Here is a 23278-nt window from a genome sequence, read left to right on the forward strand (position 1 = left end):
TCGTCCTCCCGAATGCGAGTCCAGTGTCTAACCACTGCGCCACCCCGCTCGGTTTAATAAAAAGGGTTCTACTACAATGTCTGTAAGTGATGTAGATGACAGAGAATTATGATGAACAATGTTTATTCTAGAACGTACATCTCAAATGAACTGCAAACGATTCTACGATAACCAATTAAAATGCAGAAAGAAAATAACCTTATTAAATGCAGTAAAGTTGCACTTAGAGCGTTACAAGAATGGTAAAAGAATCCCCAAGCTAAATAGTCATCCAAGATGTGCGAAAACTAAGTGCATTTCGTGAATACAATACAGGAAATATTCACCAGCTGAATATAGTCGAGAGTTCAGCATGATGATTCACAGACTAACACAGGTGCCATAATGATTAGAAATTCATACTCTGTCTATGCAATTGGAAAAAAGTTAGAGTTCTGCACTGGAGCACATTCAGATTTCGAGGAAATTAAGAAGTAAAGTATTATAGCAGCCTTTCACCACCCAGATTCAATCACTGACAAGAACTGAATATTGCTCTATACCATAGGCAGGTTTGCCTTCTTTAAGAATTGACATGAAAGGGTTTCAAAGTTAACCTTCTTCGAGGTATAGCATAAAAGTGCCTTCAATAGTTAAAGTCTTATAGGGACCATTCACCGCCCAAAATCTGTCACCTACATGATTAAACACCACTTAATACTACATGCAGCTTTGCCTTAATCAAGAACACTACAAAGAGCCTGCAGAATTTCCCTTGAGTTCTTTGCTTGAAAAGTGTCTGTCTCCATTTGATGTCATCAGTGTTCTTCCATTGTCTGCTTCTCTATTGACTGAAAGCCATTGCACCAAGAATACATAGTTTTATGTTCTACAGACATAATTTTACCCAACTTGGGCACTTTTAGCACTAAACTAACATGTTAAAACAATATTTAAATTAAGAAATGTAAACATTTGGTCACACTCAGATCATTTACAATAAATATTATAATAGTTTTTTCATAAATAAATAAGCCAGCATTCTTGCAGAAGTGTGCTCATATTAAATGACAACATATTGTCATTAAAGAAATGAGGTATTCACGCCTCAGCCAGTTACTGTATTATTGTGGACAATATGATGCTCTGCTAGACATTTTTCTAATATAAAAGATATAAAAGATGTCATAAGTCAATAAATAATATAGCTACAGGTAAGCGGCTTTCAGGGATGTTAGCTATAGTGCAAGGCTATTATTTGAGATATCGTTTGTTGAAATTGCATGAAGTTTTAAAAGTTGTTAACTGAGAATGTTTAGTCATTGTAAATATTAATTTCTGCATTTTTACAGATATTGAAAGTATTCTTTTTTCGCTGGATGCGCCTCATTTATCTGAGGTTGCAGATGTCTTCAGATTTGCTTTATTATGTAACTGTGATTTATCGTCGGATTTCTAAGAGATGTAAGAAGCCATCTTCTAACTTGTCTGGCACTGCTCCATCGCTAGTGCATCATTTCTTCTTCTAAATGAGCCAGCACTGTCCAAGTTCCCCATACCAGGATTTATCTACATCCAGTCTTTCACTGATACCTGTGCATCTGGGCTCACTTATAACAGCTGCAGAGCATTTTCTGCTCGTCGTTTTACGTTCAGATGCCCAAAGAAATCCACCTCCCTTTGTACCAACTCTAGACGGGCGAATAACTCGCCTACATATGCATAATGTTACAGCAGGATGAGGATCTTGAGTATCGTTCCATTTGTGATGGCTCATTGGTTGAATAACACTCAAGGAGAATACCTGGGTGGTTCGGAGAACAGGGTAAGAGTCGGGAGCGCTTGAGCAGGAGGCGTATTACTAACTTGTTGAAAAGGGAGGCTGAGTAGATGGTGGCACTTATCGTAGGGCTGTTGTAGGTTCATTGGAAGTGTGTTCTGTGTGCACGACAGAATCCCCATTAACAGTTGAGATCGATCGAAGGTTTTGTAGGTAATATCACGCTGCAGCGAATTCTCTGAACATTTTTTAGGTTGGAAGATGAACTGTTTCGTTCTCTTGTTGGATACATAGGGACTCCAGGTGGGTCTTAAAGTAGAGGAACTGGTTTTTATTCAGTTTTAGCGAATGAGTCGATGGAATCAAGTAGATGCTGATAATGGCCATCCATCAGCATGCGCTGTTGCTTGTCAGTTGCAGATATACTGAGGATATGCTGCGTTTTGGGGAGGGTGTGGCCAATCATGCAGGCCACTTCATGAGCGGTGTTACATTGAATCTATGTGCTGCTGGATGCATCCAATAGCAGCTAGGAATGACGGAGAAAATAGGCACTAAGTACTGATTGGCTGACATCTGATATTAGAAAGTTTCATGTGACCTTTGCTCCAAACCCCAGGTCCAATGTACAGGGTTTGGAGCTGCAAACAGTGATTTCTGAGGTGTTCACTGCATGGAGGTCCATGACAGTGGTGCTACGTGCTGTGACAGAGAAGAACACAGATGCTACACTTGCACTGAAGCTGAAATTAACTGAATAGTATTTCTGCCTGAGATGATCTGGGATACAGAGCCTGCAGTGGTCCTGCACTGGTGAAATATGTGGCTGTCCATCACTATATGAGATGAGGCGGCTTGAGAGACAGTTGTGGTCCTTGCCGCTGTTGCAAGCCACGCTGCTCTTTTGAGTCCACATTGTGGACAACAGTTGCACTCAGCATTGCTGAACTGTGTGTGAAACCAGCAAGGGCGCGAGATGGTGGCTTGGGTTCATTGTCCCAGGTGGTGGTTGTAACCTCACAATTGGTGGCTGTTGGGCTGGTTTGGCTACTGGAGGAAACACCTCATCAAGGCTGGTGCTGCAGGCTATGCACGGTGGCAGTGTTGTCAACTAAGTTGGTGCACTGCCAGTGATGAGTAACTGCCAGACTTCTTTCCATTAATTTAAGCCTGTAGTCCAATGGTTCCCACCCATTCTGATCATGGCGAGCTCCACTTGGGATGGTAATGTAGCTACCCACAACGTCCACAGCATATGGTCGACCATTAATTGAGACTCGATTAATATTTGTAGCCATTGCAGTAGTTGAAATGGAGCTTTTTTTTAACAGTCGATTGTAGATCGCTTGTTGGAGTTGTTCTTCCAGAATCTTGGAAAGGCATTACAGAAGTGCTGGTTTCGCCTTAGAATGTTTGTTGTCCTCTGGTGGTGAAAAATTAATGTCATTTATGATGTCTGTATGTTGATCCAAGCGGTTGAGTTACATGACGAATTTTGCCATGTCACTGGTGAAGTCATGTGTGGCGAGGATGCTGTCCACTACGGCGAACCAAACGGATAGCTGATCTGGCCAGGATGGTGGTGGTTTCGGGTGAAGGCTAAATCGGTCGGTGCGACATCAACAGGTAGTTGTGCTGGGAAGAGTTTGTAGTGACCACGCAGGCGAATGTCCCACTTCAGTACGTGGCATGGTTCACAGCTGATAACGCTGACAGACTGTGCATCTGAGATGGGCGGATGTGTCAGCACCTGGTCGAAAGTTACACTGATCAGCCAAAACATTATGACCGCTGCTCATAATGAGACTGAATGCCGCCTGATGGTGCTGGCGGTCACGTGACGCAGTAAGAGGAGTATATAAGCGGAGCAAAGACTAGTGAGGAACCATTCTACTGATGGTGTGGGTCGCAGATGGGGAAAGCAGCTATTGTAAACGACTTTGAAAAACTTCAGATTGTTCTCACCCGGCGGCTGGGGAAGAATATCTCAAAGACTGTGAAGTGGTAGGGTGTCGATGCAGTATTGTCGTGAGCATCTATGAAAGTATCTGGAGGGCGGTGAAACAACGAGTAGGCGACAAGGTGTCGGACGTCCTGGCCTCATCACAGCTCAAAGGCTTGTCCGCTCTGTAAAGTAGGACAAGCGGCGATCTATGGGAGCTCTGACGACATTTTACAGTTCTTGTGCAGGCATACGTGTTTTGGAGCACACTGTTCAGGGTACATTGTTGAACAGAAGGCTCTCTAACAGACGACCTCTATGTTTTGTCATGCTGACCCAGCTGTAAAGTCAGTTACAATTGCACTAGGCTTGGGATCATCGACGCTGGACTGTAAATCAATGAAAAGTGTCGCTCGATTAGAAAACTCACGTTTCTTGTTAACACCAAGTGGGCGGTCGTGTCCAGACACGTCGCCATCCAGGCAAAAGGCTGTCTGATACATGTGCTGCACTAGGGTTGCAGGATGTTGGGAGCAGAGTAACGCTAGGAGGGAACTTACGAAGGCTTCCATGAGACCAGTGGACCACACGAACATTATTGCAGCTACCTGCATCCTTAAAGGGCGGTGTTTCCACAATGGTGCTGGTATCTTCAAACAGGATAAACTGTCCATGTCACAAGGCCAGAATAGTGTTTCGGTGACAATGAACTCACTCTGATGTCTTGGCCATCAAATTCAGCTGGTATGAATCCGAAAGAAGACATCAGGGTTGCTATTGGGCTTCAACTCCGCACCGACAAGCCACCATCACGTAATTTATGGGAACTGCATGACCTGTGCATTGACATATGCTATCGCATACGTCTGGAAACCTACTGAGGACTTGTCGAATCAAAGTCATGGAGAGTCGCTGCTGTATTGCCTTCCAAAAGTGGACCAATACGCTATGACGCAGGTGGTCGTTAAGTTTTGGCTCGTCGGTGCGGTTTGCACGGCACGGTAGAGTCCTCGTTCACAGCGGGCGATTGCGGGTGTGAAAGGTCGGATATTGGTAGTTAGGAACGGATTACTTGTGAAATGGGGTTGGCAACAAAGTCACACAATAAGTCAGGCGTATGAGGCCATTGTTTGACATTATTGGCAATTATCGATACGCTGCAATGGCGAGTGCCACTGTCGCTTTGGAGGAACACACTTTGTTGGAAAATCAGCTTCAGAGCACTTATGTTATTGTACTGCATTCGTTTGCAAAATCCACGAATTGCGATGCACAGTGTTTGCGCTGACACCATACAGTATCCAATGGTAAGGATATGGAGCTGCACATTTACGACACGTTAAGGTACGGAAACTGTAACACCCCACCCGTCACTTATCTGGTTTTGGAGTGTGTTCACCCCAGCTAATTGACTAACAGATCAACAAAGAGTGCGAAACTGCCGCAATATCAGATAACGCAAAGAAAGTAATAAGGCAATGTGACTCCTAATAAAACTGTGGTGGCAGTGTTGACATTAATTGATTCAGAATTGATCACCCATAATTAATAAGGGGTGCACATTGATGTTATATTCAGCTATTGAACACCAGATGCAAATGTTGAACATAAAATTAATTAAGAAAGTGACTTGGGATTTCAACTACTTGATTGAAAACAGGTGCAGTCGATTAGCACAAATTTATTTTAACTCCCGACCTTCAATCATCACATTACATGACTCTCCTATCAGGCAGTGGTAATAAATTGCGTTTACGTGGAGTAAAGCGTGATAAAAAAAATTAATTCCTATCGACTGACCCAGGCGTAATGCAAAGTGCGGGAAGAATTCCCCAATACACGGCTCATGAAACCCTTGTGGAAACTTTGCCAACGTGATCCAACAAATTAATCAGTGGCCTAATTCAAGCCGGAGCAGGTGAAATATCACCGAATTCAGCGTGGCGGGGTGTCGTCGTTGCGAGGACGACGGCCGGCCTCATGGTGCTGCAAGGCTGCGCTCGTCTATTCACTCCTCGCTACCTTGCTCAGTACGTAGCTGAACCAAAACTATCCACCTCCGAGCTCAATTGTTCCATTTTCTAAGTCCTAGAACTGCAGAGATGCTCACTCTTTCTCAGGCAAGCTGAGTAAAGAACGCCACATCCGCACTCTAGGCAAGCTGGGAACAGAAGACCACTACGGAGACTTCTCCCAGTCAACTCTTCGCCTCGGTTTCTCCTCCAGCAAAATCACTTACTCCAATTGCAGCGCAAGTTGCGTTAATTATGTGTCGCTTACCCTGCTGTGGGAAGTGATGAAATTCCCACAAAATTTCCCTTCCTCTCAACTTCTGCTATTTAGCTCCTCCCAGGCCACCCATCAAGGTTGGGGTCTGCACAAATCACCAACTTTTCCGGAATTCTGACTCCCAGGAGAGTACTTCAAATTCCTTGGTCCTACGTTCCCATCGGAGGCCAGAGTATTTCATTCTGTCACTCTTCACCTGATTTACTTCAAACTCTGCGGACCATGAATTCAGCGTGAAGTTGCTATAGTCATGAACACGCATATTTTGGCCTCTGTTGACTGCTCCACCGTAGCTTTGCGCGGCTTTCTCGCATGTTTCACTGAAAACGGGACGATGGACATTTATCAACAGGCGTACAAGTTCTCCGTCTGCTTCCCGGTACACCAGCATGGTGTCAACCACCCACTCACTGTCACTCATCTTAAGGCAGTTGGAGGCCATGCCCCGTTACCACTTTCTCAGAGCTCGAGCCGCCCTATGCTGCCTATTGTCGCTTCCCTTCACCGCTCCCCACCGTGCCACGGTCAACTCTGAATGCTTCCCTGGGATAAACTAGCCTCCAGTAAATCGACGCGTTTCCACAAAGTTTTCATGTCATGTGAATTACTTTAAAACCATCACCCAACATTAATTATTCCAATACGTCCATACTATACCCTCTACAAGATTCATTGTGCCTTGTCAGTCATTTTTGTTCAGATCTACTGTTCGCTCAACGTGAGTTAGATGACCTTTAAGGACTTCATGTAAGGGGCATAGTTCTTGCCATCTTACATAGCCCCTCTCTTCATATCAATTTTGTATTACAGGTGATGACTCCTATGGTGTTACCACCTGTGGTACAAAATTAATATCTCCATAACTGGTATTTTAATCCTTTTGCGTGATTAGTTACGGGCGATTGATTACCACTGCCTCCTCTCTGATGCAATCTCCCACTCAATCCTTGGGTACCTGCCTTCAGTGACTGGATTTACTGTTAAAGACATGGTCATTATCTAGTCTTAATTTTACTTTAATTGCTGCCGATTCCTGAGACAATTATTGGTGAGAGTACTCAAAAGAAAACTACAATTATATTACAAGGACACATGTTGCAAACGGCAAATACACATGTTTAAGCACCTCTGTGCTTGTCATTTGAATGGCAAGACCCACGATTATAACTTAAGGTCCATTAACTTTCAGTTATCCATCCCTACTCGACTTAAATTTCTAAAAACATACATGAACAATATTCGTGTAATATTTTGTGAAGGTGATAGTGGTTGCTCTCATTCAATTATAAGTGAATGCCTGTTTGACATTTTATAAATAAAGATCTTTTTTTTGTCTCACTGTCCCTGGACGTTTATATTGTGCATGGTGTGTGTCATCTTTACACAATTCAACAAGGTCTGGCCCAGTCCAGTGTCTGGATTGTGTACACACATGTACCTTCATGTACCTTTTATATATATATATATATATCTATAAAACACAACGAAAATGCCAAGAATCATTGCGTATTGAGCAACCACTGTTGTGTATTTGTAACAAGGTATAAGTATGAAATCTTATTCTAACACAATGAGAAGTGCCATGACAAATATATTACGTTTTAACAAATGGCACATTTATAAAATCATAACCTTCTTATAACATAATTCATAAACAGAACAAATGAGTACTTTACGTTCGTTGAGGTGCATGTTATTCATTTGAATCCACACTGACACACTCACACACACGGCACAAGTTTCTTGCAGGAACGGAAGTGACATTAGTTCTGACTAACAAGTTGAGGGATGGCTAACGGCTGAGAAGAGAGCAACGTCGATCACCAAGATGGCGCCACAGGCACCCAGATCTTCTTGAGGCAGGATGGCTCTCACCTAAGAGCTCATTGTTGACATCTTGTCCGACAGGCACAAGACTCCATCGGCGCATCTATGATCGGTGACCTCTCGCGGCTCAGCCACAGGTCATTGCTCCTTCTATAGACGTTTTAGGGCAAGGGCGGGACCGTGATCAGACAAGAGCTTATTTTTAGCTCAGGCCCTCAAAGTTGGTGTCATTAGGCACAAAAGGTCAGCTGGGCTGTCGCTCCACCTGACGTGGCGAGCAACAAATATAGAAACCTTCTTGGACCTCTGCATTGCTGCCCCCGGTGCGACCGTGTACAGCGACCAGGACCGACCTCTTTGTCATTCACAGAGGTGCTGGATGTCACCTCTCTTTGGCTGCTGAGTTGACCACCGTCCCCGTCGATTCAGGGCGTGGTCTGCATGCCATCACCATCGTCAACTGTGTGCTCCCCTCATTGCTATCGTCCTCGTTCCTTGTCAGCTCGTGTGTGGTGTGCCAGGTGTCGTAGCTTCAACTCCCTCTTGCTCAGTTACGCCACCTTAACACACTAAGACAACTAATTTTAGTACATGGAAAGTGCTCATGTTTAACCATCAGTACCATACATTTTTTTTTACATTTGATTGAAGACAATGAACTTGTTTCATTACAAAAGGAATAACTTTTCTTTTTTTTAAAAAATCAACTTCACGATCCATTAAAATAGAAATGTAACAGAACTTTTTATACATAAACATAAAAATGTACAAGACAACTTGCTTTACAGTCGTTCACACACACACACAATCAAGGGATAGGGAATCAAGATTATCTGGACAGGATCCCATCACCATTTATAACTACCAATTCCTACGACTAACTCGGAATTGGCCAACCCGACTACATATCTACTATTTACTACTTTTTATCTCTAATCTTGTTTTTTTCTTCTGAATACCCTATGTGGCAGACGTCCCTCTTATTGTGCCTGCGAACATGTATAAAACACAACAAACTTAGACATGTGTCAGTCTTACCAAGATTTTTGTTGGAAGTTTCGATAGCGTCCTTTATCGTGTTCTATTGCGACACCTCTTCTCTTCTCTATTTTCTTCCCGTTTTCTCCTTTTGTCACGAATGGTTTTATAAGGCCTGTGAACATGTTTCGTATTAGCAATGTCACAATGGCACAACACAAATATAGCTCACTGCTCACACTCGCAGTTGTTACACTATCTTGGTATCAAGTATTTCTGGCGTATTAATGCTGTTGTTCGCTCTGTAGATAATTACATCCGTTTCATTTTAACATGCACTGGGTGCGCTAATTCACGCAACTGCGCATAGCTGTCCACCTTTTACGTATTCAGGGGCATACGAGATGCTTCGGTGCGTCCTCGTAACGACCTACGGGACTGGCCACCTTAAATATGTTCTCCAATGACGGAGACACAATTATCGGGGAACCTTTCTGTAATTTCCAGAGTTTCTAAGCTATCTTTTTATAGGGGCGACGCGCAGGTCGCCGAAGTGGCGTCAAATCGAAAGACCTGCTCTAGGCGAACGGTCTACCCAGCGGGAGGCCCTAGCCACACGACATTTCCATTTTTATAGGGGTACGCCCAGAAATACTTGTTTTCCATACTATAATCACGTGTTTTTTACTAAATACACTTCACTTTCACAACATCGAGAGGCGAGATATCATTATTAATAATAAAAGCACAAAATATCGGCACATATAAACGAGACATTCTACCACTAAGATCAGTACATACACAAACAAACAAGACTCTTTAGCAAAAATCCTTATTCTAAGCCTATGTTTACTACGTCCGCACTCTGGTTTAGTCATTCGTAATCCTGCCCGTTAAGGTGGGATCGACGAGGCTTCGGGGGGCGGACTTCGACCTCTTCCTGGTTGTTATTTTGGTAACCATTATTCCTGTTCCTTCCCGACTGCTGATTACCGCCCCAAGTCATTTGTGATTTATTATGTTGCACCGGAGAGTGTTGCCCTTCTTCCGTGTACCTTCTTTTCGAGTTGCCATTACTCTTATCTTGATTGTGGCCGTTGTGGTTCGGTACTGGCCTACTATCCCACCGAGGTCCATTATTGCGACGGTTGTTATTTTGTTCACGCTGTCGGCGTTTCTCCCGCGCCAGTTCCTCTTGAAATGCGAATTCCAGTTCGCGCAAAATAATGCCCTTAAATACCTCAGTATCGCTACCACAACGACCGGCAAGTGATTGTTGATACGAGATGGGAAGTTTCATGTAGCATAATCTGATTATTTCCGCACCGCTACATGGGTTGTCTAGGTACTGGCTCCTTTTTGTCACATTTTCAAAAAATTTGACCGGACTCCGGTACCCTGCCCCTTCCATGTCTCTGGACATCATAATTTCTTGTTTGATCCTTTCTTGGGTTTCTTTAGACCAATACTTGCCCAAGAAGGCATTTTTGAATTCTTCGAACGAGACACTGGTCTTCGCTACATTTCTCATGTACTCAGCGGCCGCGCCCTCCATATGGGAGCACACAAAATCCAGCTGGTACATCAATGGCCAGTGTGGGGGCAAAGATAACTCGAATTGTCCCATAAAAGTTTTTGGATGCAAGCTACTACCTTCGTCCTTGTAGTGATTGAACTTTCATACTGATACAAAATGTTTGTAGTCAAACCGGTCATCATTCCAGTTATTTCGCCCGTTCTTACGATTCGTATGAACTTCGGGATGTGGACTAATTCGTTCCGACACACTATCGTCATCTCGCCCCCTCTGTTTGTTCGACAGTTGTTCGGTACATCTAATCAGCCGACAGCAGTTGTGCTCACTGGACAGCTGCGCGCTGTCCGTGTTTACCTCGGTCGTTGCCTCAGAGCTGTGAATGAAGGCGTGGCTCCCGTTGCTTATAGTGTCAACTTTGTCACACCGTGAAGCGGTTATCTGTGTTCCGGCAAGTGACGGTTCAGTCGACGCAGTAATTACACCCTTCTCCTTTCCTGATGTCTCTGTAAGGAGACTTTTTACCTCGTCCTCTAAATTTCTTTTTAACATCGCCACCTCTTCTTTCAACATCTCGTTAGGCCCTATGTCCGGTTGCTCTTGTTGCTTTTCTTCGACACGTTTTATCCGGCTTTATAGCCTTGATAACATGACCCTTCCTACCTTTGCCGTGCTTTGCGTGGAGTCCCAAGTTTCTCTCGCTATTTTCCTTGCACCTTTCTCAATTAATTTGGCTTCAGTTGCTGTTCGTTTGATGATGGCAATCTCTTTCTCTATTTTGACGCCGAGATTCTTTACCTCCTCTTTTACTTGCTCTTTCAACTCCGAATTCGCCTTTTTAATTTCGGCATCAAGGTTGGCGCTCTGCTCTTTCAGCTCCGAATTCGCCTTTTTAATTTCGGCCTTAAGGTTGGCGCTCTGCTCTAAGTTCACTGTTTGCACCTGTTGCAACAGGTCCATAATATTTTTGAGAGTAGCCGCATTTTGATCCTCGTTCTTTTGTGGTTGAAAATGCAACTCTTCTCCTCTGTTCTGAGGAACCCTTCGATATCTAGACAAGTACCGTCTCTGCGCAACCGTCGGATCACTTGTGAATGAATCGTTTGATAATGGTCGGACACCGTTTTGTTCCAACACACTCTGGCTTCTTAGGCTGGATCTTCCATACTTATGGATTAATCCTGTTCTCCCTGCGTCCCCCGAGCCCTCAGTATCACTGCCTGAATCAACGTCCTTGCTATTCAGCGGACTAAACCAGTCGTGAGACCCAGTTTCACTGAGTTGCAGCTCGCGTTCGTCACGCTCATCGGTAGAGCTTTCGCTACTATCACCCATGTTCTCCCGAGTAACGATCTGATTATATTCTGCCGTTGTCTTGGCTTTTCCCCTTGTTATCATTTGCACTTTTATGTTACATGAAAACTCAAAACACAGGTACCCCTTACACTCAATAATTAAATAACGCAAAACATATATCAGGACACAAATTGATACGCTGCGTGTGACCCGACAAACAGTTCATGAAGCATTCCCCCAAAACGGCTAGTACCAATGATTGTGTTCTGTGTGCTCAGCATCGGCTGATTACGGCACTGCCCATCATAAGTACTCCAATAAATCACAAATACAATGCACAGGCACCTATAAATGTCAGTTTGAAAGGACAGCACATGAAGATGACAATGTAACTTATTGTAACTAATGCTACCCGTTTTACAATTAAAAATGGCTAAGCAATGGATCACGTGGAAAAATTTCCTTTTTTTTTCTTTTTCTTTTCTTTTCTTTTTTTTTTTTTTTTTTTTGAGACTGCTTCCTAGCAAATCGCGAAGTATCGTATCCTAGCATGGGTCAGCCATGTGTAACACCCCACCCGTCACTTATCTAGTTTTGGAGTGTGTTCACCCCAGCTAATTGACTAACAGATCAACAAAGAGTGCAAAACTGCCGCAATATCGGATAACGCAAAGAAAGTAATAAGGCCCTGTGACTCCTGATTGAATTGCGGTGGCAGTGTTGACATTAATTGATTCAGAATTGATCGCCTTTAATTAATAAGGGGTGCACATTGATGTTATATTCAGCTATTGAACACCAGATCCAAATGTTGAACGTAAAACTAATTAAGAAAGTGCCTTGGGATTTCAACTACTTGATTGAAAACAGATGCAGTCGATTAGCACAAATTTATTTTAACTCCCGACCTTCAATCATCACATTACATGACTCTCCTATCAGGCAGTGGTAATAAATTGCGTTTACGTGGAGTAAAGCGCGATAAACCAAAATTAATTCCTATCGACTGACCCAGGCGTAATGCGAAGTGCGAGAATTCCCCAATACACGGCTCATGAAACCCTTGTGGAAACTTTGCCAACGTGATCCAACAAATAAATCAGTGGCCTAATTCAAGCCGGAGCGGGTGCAATATCACCGAATTCAGCGTGGCAGGGCGTCGTCGTTGCAAGGACGTTGGCCGGCCTCATGGTGCTGCAAGGCTGCGCTCGTCTATTCACTCCTAGCTACCCTGCTCAGTACATAGCTGAACCAAAACTTTCTATCTCCAAGCTCAATCGTTCCATTTTCTAAGTCCTAAAACTGCAGAGATGCTCACTCTTTCTCAGGCAATCTGAGTAAAGAACGTCACGTCCGCTCTCTAGGCAAGCTGGGAACAGAAGACCACTACGGAGACTTCTCCCAGTCCGCTCTTCACCTCAGTTTCCCCTCGAGCAAAATCACTTTCGCCAATTGCAGCGCAAGTCACATTAATTATGTGTCGCTTCCCAGTGCAGACCAATGCCTGCTCTAGGAAGTGAACAAATTCCCACAAAATTTCCCTTCCTCTCAACTTCTGCTATTTAGCTCCTCCCAGGCTGCCCATCAAGGTTAGCATCTGCACAAAACACCAATTTTTCCGGAATTCTGACTCCCAGGAGAGTACTTCAAATTCCTTGGTCCTACGTTCCCATCGGAGGCCAGCGTATTTCATTCTGTCGCTCTCCACCTGATTTAATTCAGACTCTGCGGACCGTGAATTCTGAGTGAAGTTGCTATAGTCACAAACACGCATATTTTGGCCTCTGTTGACCGCTCCACTTTAGCTTTGCGCAACTTTCTCGCATGTTTCACTGAAAACGGGACAATGGACATTTATCAACAGGCGTACAAGTTCTCCGTCTGCTTCCCGGTACACCAGCAGGGGGTCAACCACCCCCTCACTGTCACTCATCTTAAGGCAGCTGGAGGCTGCACCCCGTTACTGCTTTCTCAGAGCTTGAGCCGCCCTTAGCTGCCTATTGTCGCTTCCCTTCACCGCTCCCCACCCAGTCATGGTCAACTCTGAATACTTCCCTGGGATAAACTAGCCTCCAGTAAATCGACGCATTTCCACAAAGTTTTCATGTCATGTGAATTACTTTAAAACCATCACCCGACATTAATTATTCCAATACGTCCATACTATACCCTCTACAAGATTCATTATGCCTTGTCAGTAATTTTTGTTCAGCCCTACTGTTCGCTCAACGTGAGTTAGATGATCTTTAATGACTTCATGTAAGGGGCATAGTTCTTGACATCTTACAAAACAATACTTCATTATGCATAAATGGCACATAGGGAGAAATCATGTCTGTTCTACTTAGAACTACAGTACACACTGTCACTGCGGAATCAACATCATCGTCCACTGTGAAGGAGTATTGCTTGTCAGCGTGGTTAGACAACATGGTGTCCCCACAGACAGTACCTGCAATACTAAAAACCATCAAGGAAGAGTGATATCTCAAAGTGGTGAACAAAAGATAGTTATGAATCTACTTGCAGTGCGGATATTTAAAGCCAACATCAAAGGGGAAACTTGGCAAGAGCTCAACAATGCAGACAAATTGAATGACAAATGTAATACATTTCTTCAAACCTTTATCAGTTTCTTTGACAGGTCTTCCCTATAAAAACATTGAAGACAAATATGCGTTTCTAATCAGCATCATATTGGAATGATGTTTGATTTGTGGGGTGCTCACCTCAGCCATCGTCAGTGCCCGTACAAAGTCTCAATTTTCACACAGTGCAATTTTTTCACATTCAAATCTAACCACCGTCATGAATGATGATGAGGATTATGAAATGATGAGAACAACAGAAACACCCAGTCTCCATGGTATCGGAATGGTAGATGTGAATGGTCAAAGTATTACACCTCTCATCCATGAGCATGGAACTGTTAGTGAGACTACAGCTGCGCGAAACATATAATAATCACTTCCTATCAATATTAGGGAAGATACATAAAATTTTTGTTGGTAAAAGAAAATTTACAGAAGTCTTGAAGGCTGCTGTTCCGAGGCAAACTACGTCACATCCAGCTACAGGGAACAAACAAATACGAAATTGGATCAATTTTTACATTATTAAGGTATAAAGACTCCCATGGACATGATGAAATTTCATGTAGGATTACGAAGATTAGTGCACCATATGTTACTGCACTCAGGTACCTGTACAATGTGTCTTTTAGATGTGGTCAGTATCGTGATAGACTGAAATACTTGAAGTGAAACCACTTTATAAAAAAAGTGAAAAGGATAATGTAGATTTCTTTGTGAGCAGTTTTTCAAATGTTTTTGAGAAATCGATATATATGAGAGTAGTGGCACACGTCAGTATGCATAATTTGCAGTTTGGGTTCAAGAAAGGAGCATCCACTGAAAATAGTATTTATTCTTTTATGTGCGAGGCACTATAAGGGCTAAACGATAGGTTGGAAACCTGCTATCTCCTTCGATTTCAGACTGTAGCCCATGGGCTGCTTACGACCCGAATTTACTGTTTGTGCGGCCTGCGATTCACAGTTATATTTTGTAATAATAAGCATACATCTAGCACTAACAGCCGCATCCAAATGCGTCAACTAACGTTAAGAGCTTACTAAGAATGTAATTTTCCTGCCCAGTGACAAACATACTTACTTACAGCCACAGTAGTATACTAAGATGTAATTAATTTTAATTGACGTTGGTGAATCCGGCTGTGAGCTAAGTGAAGTTGGCCAGTCTTTTCAAGGACAAAGCTGGGTGCTGATGCAGATAAATTTGCTGTTTGCGGGGGAGACGGGGGAATATATTCTTCTTTGTCTTTCAGTGCTGGAAACTTACAAGCATCTCCTATCGATCACCTGCTATGGTATAAATTACAAACGGAGGTAACACGGGTTTGTCAATGTTCATTATAGAGACAGTCATCTTCGAATGCAGTACGTAACTGTAGCAAGGAATATGAAATTAAACTGAGGCTGTTCTAATACAATGCAATGGGTAGAAAAAAAATGACATTCAAAACATTTAGTAATCATTTGTGGTCACAGCTCATATTGCATAATGCCTTTAAATATAACTGCTATTCTGTTATTAATCAATCAGTCACCCACACACAAAATCAACACAACACTTCATCAGGCCATTGTAGTATCAAAACTTTTTGGTCGCTGATGCTGGCAGCAGTAAGAAACCTAGAACAGCCAACTTAAACCACTAAATAAAAGCAAGTCTTCCGGTCCAGACTACACACCAATTATGTTACTTTCAGAGTACTCTGATGCAATAGCTTCATACTTAAAAATCATTTTGTACAACCGCTCGCTCGACGAAAGATCCGTACCCAAAGTCTGAAAGACCGCACAGGCCACACCGATATTCAAGAAATGTAGTAGGAGTAATCCACCAATTTACAGGCCCATGTCATCAACGTCGATATGCAACAGGATTTTGGAACATATGTTGTGTCCGAATATTATGAGTTACCTCGAATAGAACGGTCTCTTGACACACAGTCAACACGGATTTGGAAAACATCGTTCATATGTAGCACAACCAGCTCTTTACTCACTTGAAGTGTTGGGTGCTATTGGAGAGATTTCAAATTGATTGCGTATGTCTAGATTTACGGAAGGCTTTTGACATTGTACCACACAAGCAGCTTGTAGTGAAATTGCATGCTTATGGAATATCGTCTCAGTTATGTAATTGGATTCGTGATTTCCTGTCAGAGAGGTCACAGTTCGTAATAACTGATGGAAGGTCATCGAGTAAAACATAAGGTAGTGTTATAGGCCCTCTGCTGTTCCTTATCTATATAAATTATTTAGGAGACAATCTGAGCAGCCGTCGTAGGTTGTTTGTATAGGATTCTGTCGTTTATCGTCCAGTAAAGTCAGCAGAAGATCAAAATGAATTGCAAAACGATTTAGAAAAGACATCTATATGGTGCGACAATTAGCAGTTGATCCTAAGTGATGTTAAGTGTGTGGTTATCCACGTGAGAACTAAGAGGAATCCGTTAAATTTCGGTTACACGATAAATCAATCAAATCAGAAGGCCGCAAATTCAACTAAATACCTAGGAATTACAATTGCGAACACTTTAAATAGGAAGGAACACATACAAAATGTCGTGGGGAAGGCAGACCAAAGACTGTGTTTTATTGCCAGAACACTTAGAAGATGCAACATTCCTACTAAAGAGACTGCCTACACTACGCTTGTCCGTCCTCTTTTGGAGTACCCCAACGTGGTTTGGGACCCTTACCAGATAGGATTAACGGAGTACATCGAGAAAGTTCAAGGAAGAGGAGCTCATTTTGTATTATAGCGAAATAGGGGAGAGAGTGTCACTGACATGGTACAGGATTTGGGGTGGACACCATTAAAACATAGGCGTATTTCGTTGCGGCGATATCTTCTCACGAAATTTCAATCGTCAACTTTCTCCTCCGAACGAGAAAATATTTTGTTGACGCCGACCTACATAGGGAGAAACGATAAAATAAGGGAAATCATAGCTCGCACAGGAAGATATGTGGCGTCTCTGACGCGAAGCGACAGTTCTTTGACTATGCTCTTTGGTTTTGTCTTCTTGTCTTTGTGTTCTAGCACTATGGTCGACAACCACTTTCTGTATTTGCTCTATTAAATGTCGTTTCGATCCTTAAGTGTGTTATTATAGTTCAACGCCACGTAGAACCCACAGTGATGACCCCGATTTCAACGTTGTGCGTTCTGGAATTATTTTGTGCTTATTTTCATCAGTAGTGGATTCTGTGTGCCTGCCCACATTGTCTTGAGAACAATGGATCTACCAGTGTCGTTTTGCACAAGTCCGTCACACCCTAGCAATCGTGCTTGCGTTTTTGAAAGTGGTCCTAATGTAAAGTTGGTTAAAAGTGAACAATTTACTGGCTCCTGCCATGCCAATGGCCACTTAACCGTTGCCAGCCTAACATGGCCACCATTAAATGCTACTATGCAGCAAGGCTGCCACCCAGACAGTGCACGCTGTTCCCCGACACTGTGAATGATAATCGTGTGAAGGACGTTGAGTTTCACCCTCCAATTAAGCAGTCGCCTTCTGGTTGGTTTGATGTGCAGACGCAATTCGAGAACTGTACTCCGAATGCTCATACGCGTGGGTTCGCACATTCTTAGTTGTCTGACGTCATTGTACCCTCCCTGCATGCCGTATCAGTGACACCGGTCGTCTCAGCTGTGCTGGTTGCTGCGATCATCGCTCCATAGTCACATCAAGATTGCTTTCCGCCCGCTCTCGTAATGGCACCGGCCGTTTCTTCTGCTCCGGTTTTGGGATCAGCCACCCATTGGCTGTATCGCAACTGTCTTATGCTCACTGTTGTAATGACACCGGCGGTTACACCCACGCCACGCCTGCCTCCTGGCCTGCGTTTGTGACACATTGTGCAATCGGTTGCACTGGCCCACTGCTCTTTATGTGCTGCTTGCAGACCTCGGGTGACGCATCGCCCATGACTACTGCACTCCCAGCATTCGGGGCTCCCTCAACTGCCAACACAGATCTTCGCCTGTCTGTGCTACATCAACACGTATTACCCGGCAGAATTCCTAAGCTGCCTGCATTGCAAAAGGATAACCCTAAGGGTTAGTTCGTCCTTGTGGACCATCTACTGGATATCCACAGGATCTCAGACGATGACGCACATTTCATCTGCCTGGTGAGTCACCTCCACGACCATCCTGACCTAATCAGCGATCTGCTACACTCGCCGCCCATTTCGCCCAAGTATGTGATGGCGAAAACTTTGCTTATCAAACGCTTTTCTCACCCTCTGGCTGAGACCATCCACCACATTATCCATGATGAACACCTCGACGACCGCACACTGCAGCTCGGGTGGTGCCTTTGTACATTAATTGATGACCAACTACTACCTAACACCGCACTGTGGACCTACAGCTACACCTGCTACCGCACGTCGCCGACCCTCTCGAGGTCCGCCTATGCATTGCCGATCAGGACTATGCAATCATTCGTCACTGACACTGCCTGTCATGGACGACATCACCTTTGCCTTCAGTTGGTACCACTGCTTTCGCCGAAACTACAGGCTGCCATGCTCAAACAAGTGCAAGACGTCTCTGCTCTCCCATCCTTGGCCACGCTTTCCACATGTGCTTCTCTGCTTGAAGATATTATGGCTCTCCTTTCTGATTCATCAGACGTCCACAAGCAGGTCGATGGACTACGTACTCATAACACGGAGTTACATTCCCACATTGCTACCACCTCCTCTGAATTGGGTCATGAATGGATTGCCACTCCTGTCAGTGCAGCCTCCCTCTCCTACTGTGTGTTTGCTCTGCTTCACTCCTGTGTCGAGCTGCACCTTTTCTGCTGCCAGTTCCTTGTGGATGCAGTTGGACCTCCAGAACACTCCCACCACTGCTTCATGGCATCCTTAGCATTGCATGGCTGTCACGCCACACCCACCATCAATATGTCCCACAGAGGCCCAGCCCATGTCACTCCAGCCTGGCTCAGATGCTCATGTTCTCGCTTCACGGGGTCTCTCGCTTTCTGTGGCTAATGCGCCACATGCTCAGCTATCGCCAACTGCCAACGATTTGTAAACGCCGTCATGGCACACCAAGGTCAGTCAACCACCGCCGCTCATGCTCCTCCTGTCGCCCCACCACGCGTGCCTCCCTTCATGGGTCTCAGCAATCAGCAACGGCACCTGCCACAGAATCCACAACACGGCCTGCCTGCCTGTACGTCACAAAGCTCGACAGCTTAATGCTTCCAAATTGTTGTGAGCAAAAGAGATAGTTCAGGATTTACTGGCTTTGGGTGTGCTCCAACCATCTGACAGCAACTGCTCCTCTCCCATCCACCTGGTACCTAAGAAAGACGGTTCGCTCCGCATGTGCGGAGACTACAGGTCCCTTAATGCTAGGACTATTACAGACTACTATCTGATTCCTCATATCTAGGATTTGACACTGTTACTGCATGACTCGAAGTTCTTTTCTGTTTTTGACTGTTTGAAGGCATATCACCAAATTCCAGTGCACCCACTGGACATTCCGAGAACGGCGATCATTACGCCTTTCGGCCTTTTCAACTGCTTCATGCCCCATGGTTTAAAAAACGCTATGCAGACGTGGCAACGTTTCATTGATTCGATTTTGCTACCAATTCCTTTCGCTTTTGCCTATTTGGATGACATTCTTATCTTTTCCTTGTCTGTGGAGGAACACCTTGATGCAGTTCGTGTGGCTCTTGTGGCCAATGGCGTGGTTATCAATCACGACAAATCGCAGCTCTGTCCACATCTGTTACTTTCCTTGGCCATATGGTCTCGGCCGACGGCCTCCACCCTACTGACTCACGAATAGCGAACATCCTTGTTCTGCCTCTCCCCAAGGATTAAGCACAACTGTGCCGTTTCCTAGAGATGGTGAACTTTTGTCAGCGACATACTCCTCAGGATGTCTCCGTCCAGTCGTCTCTAACCGACGATCTCTCCGGTAAAAATACAACAGGAAAGTGTTAACTGGACTGGACTAGGCCCATGCTGGACATTTCCGACAATTTGAAATCGGCCATTGTGCACCCTCGCGCACCCCGACACTGAGGCGAGGATTTATATCACTACCGATGCTAGCGAGTCGGCGGTAGGTGCTGTCCTCCAACAGCACACTGCAGACTCAACACAGCCACTCCGTTTCTTCTCAAAAAAGCTTACAAGGAGTGGGCGTAAATGGTCGACCTTCGACTGCAAGCTCCTCACGGCTTATGAAGCAGTCAAATATTTCAGGAGCGACATCGAAGGACGCGCTTTCACCATCTATTCAGATCATAATCCTCTTGTTGATGCGATTTGCAACTCCGCAAAAGATCTCCCACCACAGCGCTTCTGGCGCATGGACTTTATTTGCCAACATTCTTTGGATGCTTGTTACATCCACGGTGGGGAAGACATGGTTGCCGACTACCTCTCCCACATTTTGATGAACTCCGCTCCGTTGACCTGGCGTGGCTTCAGGCTGAAGACACAGACATACGATGTCTGCTCTCGGTCGACGGATCTTCGCTCATCATCAGACCTACTGCCCTGCACACGTCGTCAACTCCTATCACCTGTGACGTTCCTATTGGTTCGCCCCCCCCACCCCCCTTGGTGCCTTCCCCCCTTCGGCTCGGGATTTTCGATGGGTTACATAATCTTGCGAACCTCAGAACGCAGGCAACGACACGACTCGTAACCGAACATTTCGTCTGGCCGGACGTGTGGCATGATTGCTGCTCATTATCACACGTGTGCATTCCTTGTCAACTGAGCAAGGTGAGCAGACATGTGCAACTGCCTTTAGGACAGTTCGACGTCGCCAGGGGCCATCGGCGCCACGTGCACGTTGACGTGGTCAGTCCTCTTCCCCCATCCGAGGGATACAAATACATCCTTTCCATGATCAACTACTTCATCCGTTGGGTTGAGGCGATACCCCTGGTGGACATTACAGCCGAGACAATCGCTCGCTCGTTCATTTCGGCGTGGTTGGCTAGATTTGGTTGCCCCCTGTCACTTTCCACGGACCGGGGCCGCCAATTCGTGTCATCGCTTTTCGCTCACCGGTGTGAGTTGTGTGAGGTGGCAAAATTTCGCATGACTGCATATCATCTGCAGGCCAATGGAGTACTGGAGCGATAGCACAGAACACAAAAAAAGCTGCACTCATGTGCCACTGCGGGCTTTGGTCTGAGGCTCTGCAGTGGGTATTGCTGGGAATCTGCTCCTCACAAAAGGAGGACCTCAATGTTTCAGTGGCGGAGGTCCTGTATGGTGAACCGCTGGTCCTGTCTGCCGAATTCGTTGAGGACACTTCTCCAACGGACGCTACCGATCTGCCGGCTCTCATTGAACGAGTGCATGCTCACGTCGCCTGCCTTCACCCGCCTCTTCCTCGCGCTCACACCACGCCACTGGTGTTTCTTCATAAGGACCTGAAATCATGCGATTTCGTCATGTTACGAGATGACTCTGTTCGTGTGGCTCTGCAGCCTCCGTACTGCGGCCCCCACCGCGTACTGCACCGCGGGGTCAATACATTCGTGATTCTGCTCAACGCTTAATGCCTTCTTGGTCCCTCCGGGAGCCACTTCTCGCCGCTCCCTGCCGACCTGCCTACGCCGACGCCTCGCTCCCCGCCGCCGTCGCCGCGGCCCCCTTCGACTCGCCACTGCAAGCGCAGCTGCTGTCTGATGCGCAGGACCCTGATGACGACGCGCCCGACCCGCACACTTCGAGCGCTGGACGCAGCCTGCGCCCGCCACGCTGGCACGAAGGTTTTGTTGTGGACATGTGCTAGCTCAGCCGCGCCATGCTCCGCGACGAATAAAGCAAGCAGGGAGCTAAACGTACCACAGCCGACGATTTGGAAAATCTTACGGAAAAGGCTAAAGCAGAAGCCTTACCATTTACAATTGCTACAAGCCCTGACACCCGATGACAAAGTCAAACGCTTTGAATTTTCGGCGCGGTTGCAACAGCACATGGAAGAGAATGCGTTCAGTGCGAAACTTGTTTTCAGTGATGAAGCAACATTTTTTCTTAATGGTGAAGTGAACCGACACAATGTGCGAATCTGGGCGGTAGAGAATCCTCACGCATTCGTGCAGCGAATTCGCAATTCACCAAAAGTTAACGTGTTTTGTGCAATCTCACTGTTTAAAGTTTACGGCCCCTTTTTCTTCTGCGAAAAAATGTTACATGACACGTGTATCTGGACATGCTGGAAAATTGGCTCATGCCACAACTGGAGACCGACAGCGCCGACTTCATCTTTCAACAGGATGGTGCTCCACCGCACTTCCATCATGATGTTCGGCATTTCTTAAACAGGAGATTGGAAAACCGATGGATCGGTCGTGGTGGAGATCATGATCAGCAATTCATGTCATGGCCTCCACGCTCTCCCGACTTAACACCATGCGATTTCTTTCTGTGGGGTTATGTGAAAGATTCAGCGTTTAAACCTCCTCTACCAAGAAACGTGACAGAACTGCGAGCTTGCATCAACGATGCTTTCGAACTCATTGTTGGGGACATGCTGCGCCGAGTGTGGGAGGAACTTGATTATTGGCTTGATGTCTGCCGAATCACTAAAGGGGCACATATCGAACATTCGTGAATGCCTAAAAAAACTTTTTGAGTTTTTGTATGTGTGTGCAAAGCATTGTGAAAATATCTCAAATAATAAAGTTATAGTAGAGCTGTGAAATCGCTTCAATCATTTGTAATAACCCTGTACATATTGCGCTAGCAATGGAGCCTCATGCTGATATGACTTAGTTTGATTACTTCAGTTATCAGATTGCATTGCCATGAATCAAACCGGCAGAAATATGAACTAGCAGCATTTGCGTGCTGTCTCTTATCCGGTGGAGGACTAATGTTAGTTACGAGAACTAGCAGTTCAGTGAGAAACGCTGCTCATAATATTGCGGGTGTTGTAGGCCTCAGTAAGTTGTGCCCGTAATATTACGGGCATAGCACACAAAGCCTTACAGCGAGCCTTCGAATTGCCAGAGAGACTAAAAAGTCTTCCTGTTAGGCAACCCGCAGAGCTGATCGGTT

This window comes from Schistocerca americana, chromosome 8 (assembly GCF_021461395.2).
Source record: "Schistocerca americana isolate TAMUIC-IGC-003095 chromosome 8, iqSchAmer2.1, whole genome shotgun sequence".
Taxonomy (NCBI): domain Eukaryota; kingdom Metazoa; phylum Arthropoda; class Insecta; order Orthoptera; family Acrididae; genus Schistocerca; species Schistocerca americana.